We start from the raw sequence: 13,706 nt of genomic DNA, 5'->3' as shown, positions 1-13,706 counted from the left end.
CGCGCTTCACAGCGTCCTGAGTGTAGCCAAGGCCTGACTTTAATCAATGACTGCAATTTGATTTGCCCCATTTCCAGCCTGTTGCTGTGTCACGGAGTAAGGGGGGACTCAGGGCCCTGCACCCCCGGCTTCCTGCGATTCACCATGACTCTCAGCCAGCCAGTAAAGCAGAAGGTTTATTTAGACGACGGGAATACAGTCCGAGACAGGTCTTGCAGGCACAGACAACAGGATACCCCTCAGTTAGGTCCATCTTGGGGTCCTCGGACACCCCAGCCCCCTCCAGAGGTCAGAGCCCTCCCTGCCTCCAGCCACCTCACCAGCCAGCTCCCCAGACTCTGCCTTCAGCGACCCCTCCCACCTTTGTTCAGTTTCCCGGGCAAAGGTGTCACCTCGCCCCAGCCCCCTCCTGGGTTCTCATGTTACAGGCTCAGGTATTTCCCTTCGGTCATTCTCCCATCCCCCAACGCAGACCATCCCAGCCACACTCCCCTGTCAGCACTTACAGATCACAGTAAGAACAGTCCCAGTTCGTCACATCTCCCCCCTTCGAGACCGAACTGAGCGGGGTCACTTCAGCCAGTGACCCGGGGAAGTTCGAACCTACCCCCGTTCCCATGGATGCCCCCGCATCCCTCCCATTCCTTGGTGAGAATTACACCAGGCCCCTCCAGTTTCACGCCCCCCCTTAGGTCGGGGGTGCTCGAGGGCATTCGCAGTTCGCATGTGGGAAGGGTTATGCGGCCTGTGCCCTTTTCCCACCCCCAATACCCCTGGGGTTCCAACTGGGCTGGGGTCTTCTCCCAGCGCTCCAGTCTGGAGGTCTGTGCTTCGGGCTCTCTTGGTTCAGAGCCCCCCTTTTAACCTTGGCCACCCTCTGGAAAGGCTCCTCTATGCTGGGCAAGGGTCCTAAAGCCGTTTTCCCCTTGTCCCGGGCCTTCCTCCCCCTCTGACAGGGGTCACAGGATCGGCAGTACTGCCGGACAGTAACAAAGACCCCAGGCCAGTAAAAGCTCCGTAGCAGCCTCTGCTGGGTACGCCAGGTTCCCTGGTGCCCTGAGAGGGGGGTGTCATGGGCCCGGTACAGCAGCTGGCGGCGATACTTCTGGGGTACCACCAGCTGCCTCCTGATCCCCCCTGACTCCATTTTCCCTGGGGGAGCCCATTCTCGGTACAGGAACCCCTTCTCCCACAGGAACCTTTTCCGGCCGCCTCTCCCCATGGTCTGTACCGCACCGAGGTCGGCCAGGTCCCTTATCTTCCGCAAGGAGGGATCTTTCTGCACCTCGGCCTGGAACTCAGCAGCTGGGACAGGGATGGCCACCTGCTCTCTCTCGCCGGCTGGGTCTGAAGCCGCAGCCTCCCTGAGCCGTGTCCCTGGGTGTTCCCTCCCCACCAGGTTAGGGTCCTGCGCCTCGGGCAAGGCACCCTCCCCAAGGCCAGGGCGCAGTGCCCCTCGCCGGCTCTGACTGCGGGTCACAACCAGGGCACCCTGGGGGTTGCTTGACCAGTCCTCCAGGTCCCCCCCCATCAACACCTCAGTGGGCAAATACGGGTGTACCCCCACGTCCTTGGGGCCCTCCTTGGCCCCCCACTTCAGGTGTACCCTCGCCACGGGCACTTTGACTGGTGTCCTGCCCACCCCCGTCAGGGTCAGGTAGGTGTTGGGCACCACCTGATCTGGGGCCACCACCTCGGGCCGGGCCAGCGTCACCTCTGCGCCCGTATCCCAGTATCCATCGACCTTCCTCCCATCCACCTCCAGGGGAACGAGGTACTCTTTCCGGAGGGACCGCCCCGCGCCCACCGTATAAACCAAAAACCCTGAGTCTGGAGCATCCCGCCCCGCAGAGGAGCAGGCCTGGAGCTCTCCTCCCTCCTTAGCAGGTGGTACTCTGCCAGCCCCCCTTCCCTGGGAGTGCTGCCTCTCGCCTGGCTGGGTCTCTACCCAGTCAACCCTCTGTGGGTTTGGTCTGCTCAGTCTGTCCCTGAGCCTGGGGCACTGGGCCCGTATGTGACCTCTTTGGTCACAGTGATAGCAGACCATGTCCCAGGGGTTCCCTCGAGTGGGTTGGATGGACCTGACGCTGGATCTTCCCCTTTGGTGAGGTTTCTCCGTATTTTCCCGCTGGGATGGCCCATGGTGACTCTCGCTCTGCGTTGTGGTGGGACTGTTCCTTTGGGACTCCTCCCTGCCAGCCCCTGACCGGCTCTTTACAAACTCATCGGCCAGCCGGCCTGCATGTCGCGGGTTCTCTGGTTTTTTGTCCCTCAACCACAGCCTCAGGTCGGATGGGCACCGCTCATACAGTTGCTCCAGTACCAGCAGTTTAACCAGGTCCTCCTTCGTCTGGGCCCCATCTGCCCACTTGCTGGCGTATCCCTCCATGCGGACGGCTAGTTGCAGATATGAGATCTCAGGGGTTTTATCCTGACTCGGGAACCTTTCCCGGTACATGTCAGAAGTCAGCCCAAACTCACGTAGCAGGGCCTTTTTGAATAGTTCATAGTCTCCTTTTTCCGCCTCTTCCAGTTGGCGGTACAAGGCCAAGGCTTTGGGGTCCAGTAAGGGGGTGAGAACCCGGAGTTTGTCTGCAGGATCAACCTGGTGCAGCTCGCAGGCCGTCTCAAAGGCATCCAGGAAGTCATCCATGTCCTCCCCCTCCTTGCGTGGGGCCAGGATGCATTTATCAAAGCTCCGTGCAGTCCTGGGTTCCCCCTCACTCACCGCAGCCGGGGGCTCGCGGCCCTTCAGCCTCGCCAGTTCCAGTTCCTGCTGACGCTGTCTCTCATTCTCCTCCCGTTCACGATGCCTCTCTCTCTCTTCATGCTGCCTCAGTTTCTCTTTCTCCTCCCATTCATGCTGCCTTTGTCTCTCTTCATGCTGTCTTTGTCTCTCATTCTCCTCCCGTTCATGCTGCCTCTGGTGTTCACGATCCTCCAGCTCTCTCAGTTTTAGCTCTTTCTCCCATTCCAGCCCATTCCGCTCCACGGAGCAGAGATGGTGAGCTTTGTAGTTGCAAAGAGTTCTTTCAGAATTTGTGCATAGGTTCTAGTCCAATGTTTATATTCAGGGTGGTCCAGTCAGGACTGGGGTCTGTCTTGGGCTTAAGCTTCCCCTGCATGAAGCATCAAGCAGATCTGAGATAAAAAAGGATTGGGACCCAAGGCATTTTTACAGTTCGGGGCCCTTTAGGTGAACAATAGGCAATCACGGATACTTTGAAGTGGAGCTATTTCCTAAGCATTACAGGTAATTAGCTACATGGATTTACATAAGGCAGTTTATCCATTAGGCAGTCTATCACAAACTTTAAAGTGACATATAGACAGTGACATTATTTCACCCAAGACTCATCTAAATGTTAATATCCCCTTTTGATCTCTGAATCAATAGCTATAGCAGGGGTTGGCAACCTTTCAGAAGTGGTGTGCCGAGTCTTCATTTATTCACTCTAATTTAAGGTTTCGCGTGCCAGTCATACATTTTAACATTTTTAGAAGGTCTTTTTCTATAAGTCTATAATACATAACTAAACCATTGTTATATATAAAGTAAATAAAGTTTTTAAAATGTTTAAGAGGCTTCATTTAAAATTTAAATTAAAATGCAGAGCCCCCCAGACCAGTGGCCAAGAGCCGAACAGCGTGAGTGCCACTGAAAATCAGCTTGCGTGCTGCCTTTGGCACGCAAGCCATAGGTTGCCTACCCCTCAGCTATAGTGACAGACAGGAACTGACTTGTTTAATGTTAGCCATGTAAACAGATATAAGTAAACATAAAATTAGTATCACCTTTAATTTCTAACAACATAGGCTAGAACTTTGAAATGCAAATCTATCTACCATGGAATGGCCCTAATTACCATTTGCATACTCTTCTAACTCTCTAAAGGTTGGCTTTGGATTATATAGCCTGCAAGCTGCTTAACCCTTTCTGGCCATGTGTCATACTTTGTATAAGATTTGCTGCAGTTCTAGAACAGTGGTAGCAACAATGGTTTACATGGTCATATTTTAATCAGATAATGTCACAGACCCAAAAGAGGTGGCTGGGGAGCCTAGTACCCATACGACGTCACCTTAGCCTTACTGGGGACCATCAGCTCTTGTGTCTGGGAGCAAGATTCCCTCTCCCATGTTTCCAGAAAGGAGGCGATCCCGTTCCCCAGTGGCATCATTAACCAGGCCACCCACACCAGAACCACACATGGGCCCGCAAGAGCAGGAAGCAAGGGAGGGATCGCAACGACCCCCATCTCCACTCAAGGACAAGGCAGTGACACCAGCCCCGGCCCCAGCGATTGATTTGAATTTAAAACTTTTCAAGACCTCCTTTTCTGCATGCAGAGACCTTGGATACTGGGACTACATTTATACAAGAGAAGTCTTTATTTTGAGCACCATGATGCTGGCCAGAATCACCCTTCCTATTAACAAGGGGCTCCTGGAACTGGCTAAAGGACTGTGGCAAATGCCGGGCACTTTTCCTCCCACTTTGAAAAGGGTGGCGAACAGATACCAGTGCCCCCAAAGGGTTTTGAACGCACTTATGTCCATTCAAATGCAGAGTTCCTGGCTCCTTCAGCACAGGAGAAATCACAGTCCACGAAAGGCATGCCTAATGACAAAGACCCCAAAAGTTGGATCTCCATGGACATACGGCATACTCATCAGCCTCCCTCCAGCTGGCAAATACCAGGCTCTGTTCACCAAATACATCTATCTCAATTGGGAGAGGGTCACTCCCTTCCTATCCAAGATCCCTCAAGATAACAAGGAAGAGTTCAAAGAACTAATCAAGGAAGGCCAGATGGTCGTGAGAGCATTCCTACAGGCGGCCAAGAACGCATCTGGTATGGCCACGGTCGTCACTGAGACAGCCTCGTGGGTACAGGCCACAATAGATGGCCTGCCCTTTAATGGGATGGAGCTCTTCAGGCAGAAAACAAACGAAGTATTCCAGTCCCTCAAGGAAAGCTCTGTGATTCTTAGGGATTTACACACCTAAAGGAACCCTTACAAGTAGCAGCCCAAGCAGAGGCAGAGGACACCATCCTACTAGTGGGATCGACAGCCAGAGTTACCCACAAAGAGAATCTCAGATACTCCTGGGGACACCCATCACCTCTGTGCACCAGACTCCCTCTGAGGCAGCAGATTTGACAGGAGCATTGGGAGTTGCATTGGAGTCAGTGTGGAGCCTGCGTCCACCTTCAGGAACTGCCTTTCCACTGGGCCTGGGCAGCCATCAGAGCCAATAAATGGACATTAGAAATTGTCCCTGGCTCCCCTATCCATTTCCACGCATTACCCCCTGCCCTATCCTTCTTCAGGGATCCTTGTCATGAGAACCTATTACAAACAGAAGTGTACTAGTTGCTTCATCTCTTCTATGGCATGTAGGTACCTATGGAGTACTGGGGAAGAGTACTGACGCTGAATGAGTACTGACGCTGAATGAGTACTGTCTCTCATTCTCCTCCCGTTCACGATGCCTCTCTCTCTCTTCATGCTGCCTCAGTTTCTCTTTCTCCTCCCATTCATGCTGCCTTTGTCTCTCTTCATGCTGTCTTTGTCTCTCATTCTCCTCCCGTTCATGCTGCCTCTGGTGTTCACGATCCTCCAGCTCTCTCAGTTTTAGCTCTTTCTCCCATTCCAGCCCATTCCGCTCCACGGATGCTGCGCGTGGCCGGGAGGATCCCCTGCTGGCCGGCGAGTGTCGCCGGGAGGATCCCCTGCTGGCCGTGGGGGTCACGGCGCCCTCGGTATTTGCTGGGCTCCTCCCCACCCTTCCCCTAGGCATAGGCAGGAGGGGTCTCTGGAAGCCCTCAGCAGCCGGCTGACCACTCCCAGCTGGGACAGACACTGGGGCCTGCGCTGCATCTGCCAGGCTGCTTCCCTCAGAGACAGGGATCAGTTCATTCGCGCGATCTCCCTTCTCCAGCTGGGCAATGAGCTGTTCTTTGGTGAGCTTCCCAATGCGCACCCCCCTCTGCTTGCACAGCTCCACCAGGTCGCTCTTAAGCCGCTTGGCATACATCTTCCTGCTGGCCACTCACAGGCCTGTGTGCCCACCGCTCCCCACAGTTTCCAGGGAGACCCCTAGTGTGCCAGCCCTTCTCGAGGTCACCACCTCTCTGCCAGGGTCGAGCTGCAGACTCCTCCGCCCCTGGGACCACTCGCTGCGATCCCCCGGGGGACCCTGTTACTGCAAAAGACCTTCTCGCTGGTCACACACTCCCAGGGGTGATAACCGTCTCTCTCTGACTCCTCAGCACGCCTGGTCCCCCTCAATCCCCCTTCGTTTTACTTCTCCCCAGTCACTTACTGCAGGAAGCGCCATCCACGGGGTGCAGTAGATCCCGCCGCTGCCACCAGTTGTCACGGAGTAAGGGGGGACTCAGGGCCCTGCACCCCCGGCTTCCTGCGATTCACCATGACTCTCAGCCAGCCAGTAAAGCAGAAGGTTTATTTAGACGACGGGAATACAGTCCGAGACAGGTCTTGCAGGCACAGACAACAGGATACCCCTCAGTTAGGTCCATCTTGGGGTCCTCGGACACCCCAGCCCCCTCCAGAGGTCAGAGCCCTCCCTGCCTCCAGTCACCTCACCAGCCAGCTCCCCAGACTCTGCCTTCAGCGACCCCTCCCACCTTTGTTCAGTTTCCCGGGCAAAGGTGTCACCTCGCCCCAGCCCCCTCCTGGGTTCTCATGTTACAGGCTCAGGTATTTCCCTTCGGTCATTCTCCCATCCCCCAACGGTCATTCTCCCATCCCCCAACGCAGACCATCCCAGCCACACTCCCCTGTCAGCACTTACAGATCACAGTAAGAACAGTCCCAGTTGGTCACATGCTGTCATTTAGCAGCCATTTTTATCAGACTGCTGCTTAGGCTTTTTCTGCTTGATTCAATTACAGCCCTAATGTCCATTAACACTTCATTTTACACCTCTGTCATTTCTCTCCTGACTTGCAAAGTACCAGCCTAGCTTAGCCCCTCTCTCTCTCTCCATCCTGCTCTTTGTCCCTGGTGGACCTGCAATACTGATACAGTTAAAATCAATTTAATTTAAGGTATACTAAAGAACCAAGATGTAGTGAAACCTGATCATGGGACCTTAAACTGTATTAACCCTTGTCTTCTGCTTAAACCTAATCACCATTGTGTCACCGGCCTGAACACTGCAAGAACCATATTTAGAGGCAGCTGTGAAATATATAGCTTGTCTTTGTGGTCAGGAAAAATAACAGGATACAACTGTTAGGGAACTGTTTTAATCCTGGTAGATACTAGGCTAAGTCACAGCCAGGCTAAGAAACTGTGACAGAGAAGGAAATGTCATAAGCATGGGTGCCTCATCGCCAGATGTTATGACCATTTAAATTGGTTCTAAGGCCCCATCTACAGAACAGCCCAGTCACTGGTCCCGGTTACAACATAGCTTTCCCTCGGAATAATCAAAGCATGATTTACATTTGGTGGTGTAGACTAGATCTTGGCTGTTCCCGATGGGCTGTGTAAGAGCATTCCCAGACAGGGCTGAATCCTCCCAAGACCTGTCTCTACTACAAAGCGGAGCCATGATTTAGCTGTCACCTCGGTGTGGTTGTGGAATCAGTGGGGCTCTAGATTGTGAACTTCTTGGGGAGGAACCATGTCTTGTAAACCTCCCCCACGCTTATGACACTGTAGAAAGCCTCCCCTTGTGAGAAGGGATTTAAGGGGGGAGGGATAGCTCAGTGGTTTGAGCATTGGCCTGCTAAACCCAAGGTTGTGAGTTCAATCCTTGAGGGGGCCACTTAGGGAACCGGGGGGAAATCAGTACTTGGTCCTGCTAGTGAAGGCAGGGGGCTGGACTCGATGACCTTTCAAGGTCCCTTCCAGTTCTAGGAGATAGGATAGGATAAGTATAAGAATACTTACAGATGGGGAAACTGAGGCACTTGTGTGAGTTGCCCAAGGCAGAGCCAAGACTAGCTCTTAGCAATCAGGCATCCAAGACGACTGCCACTATAGAAGCATCCCATCCATTTGAAGCACACGCTAAATGTGTCAAGCTCCAGAAGCACACAAGATCACTAGCAAGTCTCAAATACTCATGCTGGTGGGGGGTAGTAACTTGCCTGCCAGTCGTAGGCATCTGGAGGAAACAAATGTAAAACAAATGGGGCAGCAGGTACCATTAAAATCATTAAAAACCTGCCACACTTCTGGGGAACCAGGACACCTGGCAAAGCAGCATGAGAAAGGAACTAAGAGTTCTTCTTCGAGTGATTGCTCATGTGCATTCCAATAGGTGTGCGTGCACGTGCGTGCTGCATGCACAATTATAGGAAGCTATTTTCCCCTAGCGATACCCGTCGGTTGGCTGTGGAGACCCCTGGAGTGGCACCTTTATGGCAGTGTATATAGGTCCCTGCCAACCCGCCGCTTGCTCAGTTCCTTCTTACCGCCAGTGACGGTTGTTGGAGCAGCTCAGTCTCTTGCGTTTGCAAGTGCCTACCTAGTGGTTCCCTTTCTTAGTTGTATATAGTTTAGTTTGTTATATAGTAGTTTGTAGTTTAGTTGCACTTACTTCGGGGGGCTTCCCCTCCCCCGTCCTAGTTTCCCCAGGCACTGGGGCATGCCTCAGTCACAGGGATTTAAGGCGTGTGAGAGGTGTGTGAAACCTATGCCCGCAGGCAATCCACATGCTGCCTGTCTCAAGTGTTTAGGAGAAGGCCATCAGACAGATAAGTGCCCAATTTGCAGGAGCTTCATACCCAGGACTAAGAGAGAGCGCGTTTGAAGCTCCTCCTGACGGAGTAGGCCCTCCAGCCGAGCTGGCACCAGAAGCGGCACTGGCATCTTCGGTGCGCAGCGCCCCAGTGCGGGATGTCCCAGCACTGAGGAAGGACTCCTCCAAGGAGCACCGGTGCTGCTCCCCAACCCATAAGGCCAGTGCCACCATGCAGCACTGCTCGCAGTCCCTGGTGCCGCATAAGAAGGCGGACGGGGTCGTTCCTCCGTCAAGAAGCCTTGAGTGAACTCCAGCGTGGTGCGTCCTCCGGTGGGACACCCATGGTCTGGGCCTCAAGACCTGGCACCGTTGACTCCGGCCCCAACAGGAGGCCCATCGAGTCCAGTGCTGATGGACTCCCTAACTCAGGAGGATTTGGAGGAAGAGATCGACCGTCCCTCCATGCCGGACACCGATGAGGCAGCATGGGACCTCATTGCCATGACGGCACAGTCCCCGGCCCCGCAAGCCCAGGCACCAGTGGCGGCACCGGCTACAACGTCTAGCTCGGCACCACATGTGGCTCCGGCACCGATGGCGGCACCGCCTCTGGTTCATCATCGTGGCAAGCCTATGATGTCACGGCACCGCTTACCATCACCCTGGTACTGCTCCCCGGCACCGTCCGGCTCCGCGCCCTCCCATCTCCTGTGGTTGGGCACAGACTACTCATCCGAGTCAGACGCCGAGTCTTCCGTCTCTTGACGCCGCCACTACCGCTCCTGGTCCTGGCACCGCAGACTGGTGGAATCATTGGCACCCGTGGTCGCCCGGCCACCCCGTGGCAGGGCCCAGTCCAATGGCCCTTTTGGACTCCTTGGGCCTACCACCAGGGTCAGGGCTCCAGGCTGGCATCGGTGGCATCTGCACCCCATGGGGGGCCCCCCCCAGCAACGTCGCTGGCTCACTACACCCCCGTATGAGACAGGGACCCTGGGCTGTCATGCTCAGGCGCAGCACCCGATCCAGCGCCATCAGTGACACGAGAGCCACCTCCAGTCACGGGAGGCTCCGAGGTACCTGACCCGACCTCCAGAGAGCCAGAATGGCAGGAAGACCCTGTCCCCACGGGCCGCCACCGCCGCCTCCTTGCCCGACAAGGCAGGAGCGGGCACCACCACCCTACCAGTGATGGACACCAAGGGTCCCCAGGATCTCCTTAGGAGGGTGGTCCTAAACCTTAATCTCCAGGCAGAGGAGGTCATGGAGGGAGTCTGACCCGCTGGTGGACATCCTTGCCCCTGAGGGTCCTTCTAGGATGGCCTTGCCCCTCATAAGAATGATCCAAAATACCACAAAGGTGCTTTGGCAGGCTCCACCCCTTTAGCGGTGGGTGGTATAGAGGCTGGAAAGACAATATTTTGTGCCGCAGGAAGGGTACGAACACCTTTTCACCCACCCCAACCGGGGACTGTGGTGGTCGATGTGGCAAACCACAAAGAGCGGCAAGGACAGCCGGGTCCTGCGCCTAAGTCACGGGACACTAAGAACTGGACCTTTTTGTCCGAAAAGTCTAGTTGACTGGGGGCTCCAGCTTCGAGTGGCCAACCAGCAAGTGGTACTCAGCCGCTATGCTTTCAACTCTTGGAGTTTGTTGGCAAAGTTCCAGGAGTTACTCCTGGCTGACTCGCGCAAGGAGTTTAGCGCGCTCCTTGAGGAGGGCAGGGTTGTCTCCAGAACCTCCCTCCAGGCTGTGTTAGACGCGGTGGACTTGTGGGCTCGGACCATCGCCACCATCACAATGAGGTGCAGTGCGTGGCTCCAGGTCTCAGGGATACCACCTGAGGTCCAGAACACAATACAGGACCTCCCCTTTGACTGTGCAGGCCTGTTCACCCAAAATACAGACTCTCGCCTGCACAGCCTTAAGGACTCGCGGGCAACTTTGAAGTCTTTGGGGATCCTTTTAAGCCTCAGCCCCCGTCCCGCTTCTACTCTGGGCATCGTAGATGAGACTCGTCAAGGAGACGGGGCAGAAATAATAGGAGGCCCGCCACAGTCCTCAGGCCAAGGCCAGGGTTCGGCCAAACAGCCCCCTGGCCTGAAGCCAAACTTTTTGAAGATGCGCCCAAGGATGGAGCATCAGTTTCAGTCTCTCTGTTCCTCCCCCCCCCCCCCCCCCCCCCGTGAATCGACTCTCGTTGGGTCCTCAGCACGGTAGGGGTGGGATATTCTGTTCCCTCCCATCCCTGTCCCTTTTCAGGGACCCTTCTCACAAGCACTCCTCTTGCAGGAGGTGCAATCGCTCCTCGCTCTAGAGGCAATAGAGGAGGTTCCTCAGGAGTTCAGGGGCAAGGGGTTCTACTCCTGCTATTTCCTGATCTCCTCCCCCCCCCCCCCCCAGGACAAGGGTTGGCTCCGGCCTATCCTGGACCTGCGAGATCTCAACACATTCATAAGGAAGGTGAAGTTTCGCATGATCTCTCTGGCCACCATCATTCCTTCCCTGGATCCGGGGGACTGGTACGCAGCCCTCAATTTGAAAGATGCGTACTTCCATATATTTATTATCCCGGCCCACAGACGATTCATGGTCAGTGGCCAGTGCTAGCAGTTCAGGGTGCTCCCGTTCGGGCTCTCGGCGGCCCCCCGGGTATTCACCACGTGTATGGCAGTCGTGGCAGTGTCAGGCGCAAGTATTCCCGTACCTAGACGACAGGCTCATCAAGGCAGAGTCCCAAGCACAGGCCGCAGAGCATGTGTCCTTGCCCCAGGCCACATTCCACAGGCTGGGCCTCATATTGAATGTGCCCAAATCCACACTGGCCCCAACTCAGAGAATAGAATTCATAGGGGCTCTCTTGGACTCCATGCAGGCGAGGGCGTTCCTGCCGGAGCTGCGCTTCCAAGCACTCACGGACATCATCGAAAACCTTCGCCGGTTTCCCACAACCACGGCCAGAAATTGCATGAAACTATTGGGGCATATGGCAGCCTGCAGATACATGGTCCAGCCCTCCAGGCGTGGTTGGCGCGGGTGCACAGGCTGGGCATGGACCCGCAGGACACGATAGTTGTGCTCCCCCCTCGCATCCTCGAATCTCTCCACTCGTGGCTGCAACCACACGTTGTTTGTGCGGGAGTACCCTTTGCCAAACCCCATCCTACGCTATCCCTAGTCACGGACGCCTCAGCGCTCAGTTGGGGAGTGCACCTGAGCAATATCAGAGCCCAAGGCCTATGGTCCCACACAGAATTATCGCTGCATATCAATGTAAGGGAGCTGAAGGCGGTTTGTCTGGCATGCCAAGCGTTCTAGCCCACCTGCAGGGCGCATGTGTGTGGGTGCTGACGGACAACACTGCAGCGATGTTTCTATAGAAACAAACAGGGTGGTGCTTGCTCCTCTCCCCTGTGCCAGGAAGCCCTCGAGCTGTGGGATTTTTGCATCGCCCACTTGATACACCTAGAGGCGTCGCACCTTCCAGGAGCACAAAACAAGCTAGCTGACCGCCTCAGCCGCTGGTTTCACGATCACGAATGGTCCCTCAGGCTGCACATCGCACACTCGATTTTCCAGAGGGGGGGCTCGCCCCACATAGACCTGTTCACGCCGCAGAGCAACAGGAAGTGCCAGCGGTTCTGCTAGGAATAACGTAGCTGAAGTCGACGTACTTAGATCTACTCACCGTGGTGTCTTCACTGTGGTGAGTCGACTGCTGCCGCTCCGCCGTCGACTCCGCATGTGCCTCTCACGCCGGTGGAGTACAGGAGTTGACGGGAGAGCGCTCGGGGGTCGATTTATCGCGTCTGTGCCCTTGGCCTCTCCTGGCTGGAGGGAGCTCAGTGTAGGACTGCTCTTGGATTTCACCCAGAAACTCCAGTTGGGGAACATGCTGCTGCCCAGAACTACGTTCAGAGCAGTGCACCAGCTCCCTTTTGGGGCACAGGTACAATTCAGAGTATTGGTGAGAATCTTTAAACCTCTAAATTGTCAGGGACCCAGCTCCCGGAAAGATTCCCCGTCCTAGCCCGTCCTAGCCGTGTGTGGTCGCTTTTGTTTTCTGGCCTAGAACCAGCACGGAGTTTTCCCAGTGGAGGTCCCCATCCCATTTGAAACTTGCTGTTCGTCGGAGCCAGAACCTCAGGGCTCTCAGAGTGTAATATAAAATTGTCTGCGTGTTTGGTGGTGGTCCTGGCAAGACTAGGGCATTGTGGCTTCCAGCCCCAATGGCAATCACGCTGTATTTATAGATCTAAAATTGCACTCATGTCAAGGGCAATAGGTGCTATAAAAGTTCTGAAACAGCGCTAGAAACTGTGATGGCATAAGCAAAAATGACTGGTCCGATGGCAAAGTGCAAAGCTGTCTGGGGAAGAGGAACCAGCCTGTGCACACTTCAGTCAGTTTTGGCTCTTTCTCGGTGGATCAGAGATAAGCTGAGTGGTTTTGTGTGGGGAGGAGGAGTGCTGCTGAGACTGGGGATGCGATTTGGGGGGCAATTGTTTAAAGAGGAAGCGGGGAAGAAATCTGTATCTTTAGATTGTAAGGTTTCAGAGTAGCAGCCGTGTTAGTCTGTATCCGCAAAAAGAACAGGAGTACTTGTGGCACCTTAGAGACTAACAAATTTATTAGAGCATAAGCTATCGTGGGCTACAGCCCACTTCTTCGTAGCTCACGAAAGCTTATGCTCTAATAAATTTGTTAGTCTCTAAGGTGCCACAAGTACTCCTGTTCTTTTTAGATTGCAAGCGCTTTGGGGCAGGGACTAGTCTGTACGCGTGCAGTGTGTAGCCTAGTTGTCCTAGTGATCCTTGTTCAGCGTCGTAAGGCCTTACCGAATACAAACATTTGACTTTGTCTTAACAAAAACCAACCAGAAAGCAAAGCTTGAAGCAGTCTGACTAAAACCCCTTTCCTGTAATGGGGTGCAGACCCTTGGCAACTACTGTAAGGCTAAGAGTTCTCCAAGAAAATGAG

General features: G+C 54.6%; 1 protein-coding gene across 1 annotated transcript in view; it reads left to right on the top strand.

Moving 5' to 3' along the window:
* Nucleotides 1–13,706, top strand: part of LOC135892782 (junctional adhesion molecule A-like) — an 85,983-nt gene that overhangs the window by 10,359 nt on the left and 61,918 nt on the right. The window lies entirely within an intron of this gene.

This window comes from Emys orbicularis, chromosome 20, assembly GCF_028017835.1.
Source record: "Emys orbicularis isolate rEmyOrb1 chromosome 20, rEmyOrb1.hap1, whole genome shotgun sequence".
NCBI lineage: Eukaryota > Metazoa > Chordata > Testudines > Emydidae > Emys > Emys orbicularis.
This window is presented reverse-complemented; position numbering and strand designations above follow the sequence as displayed.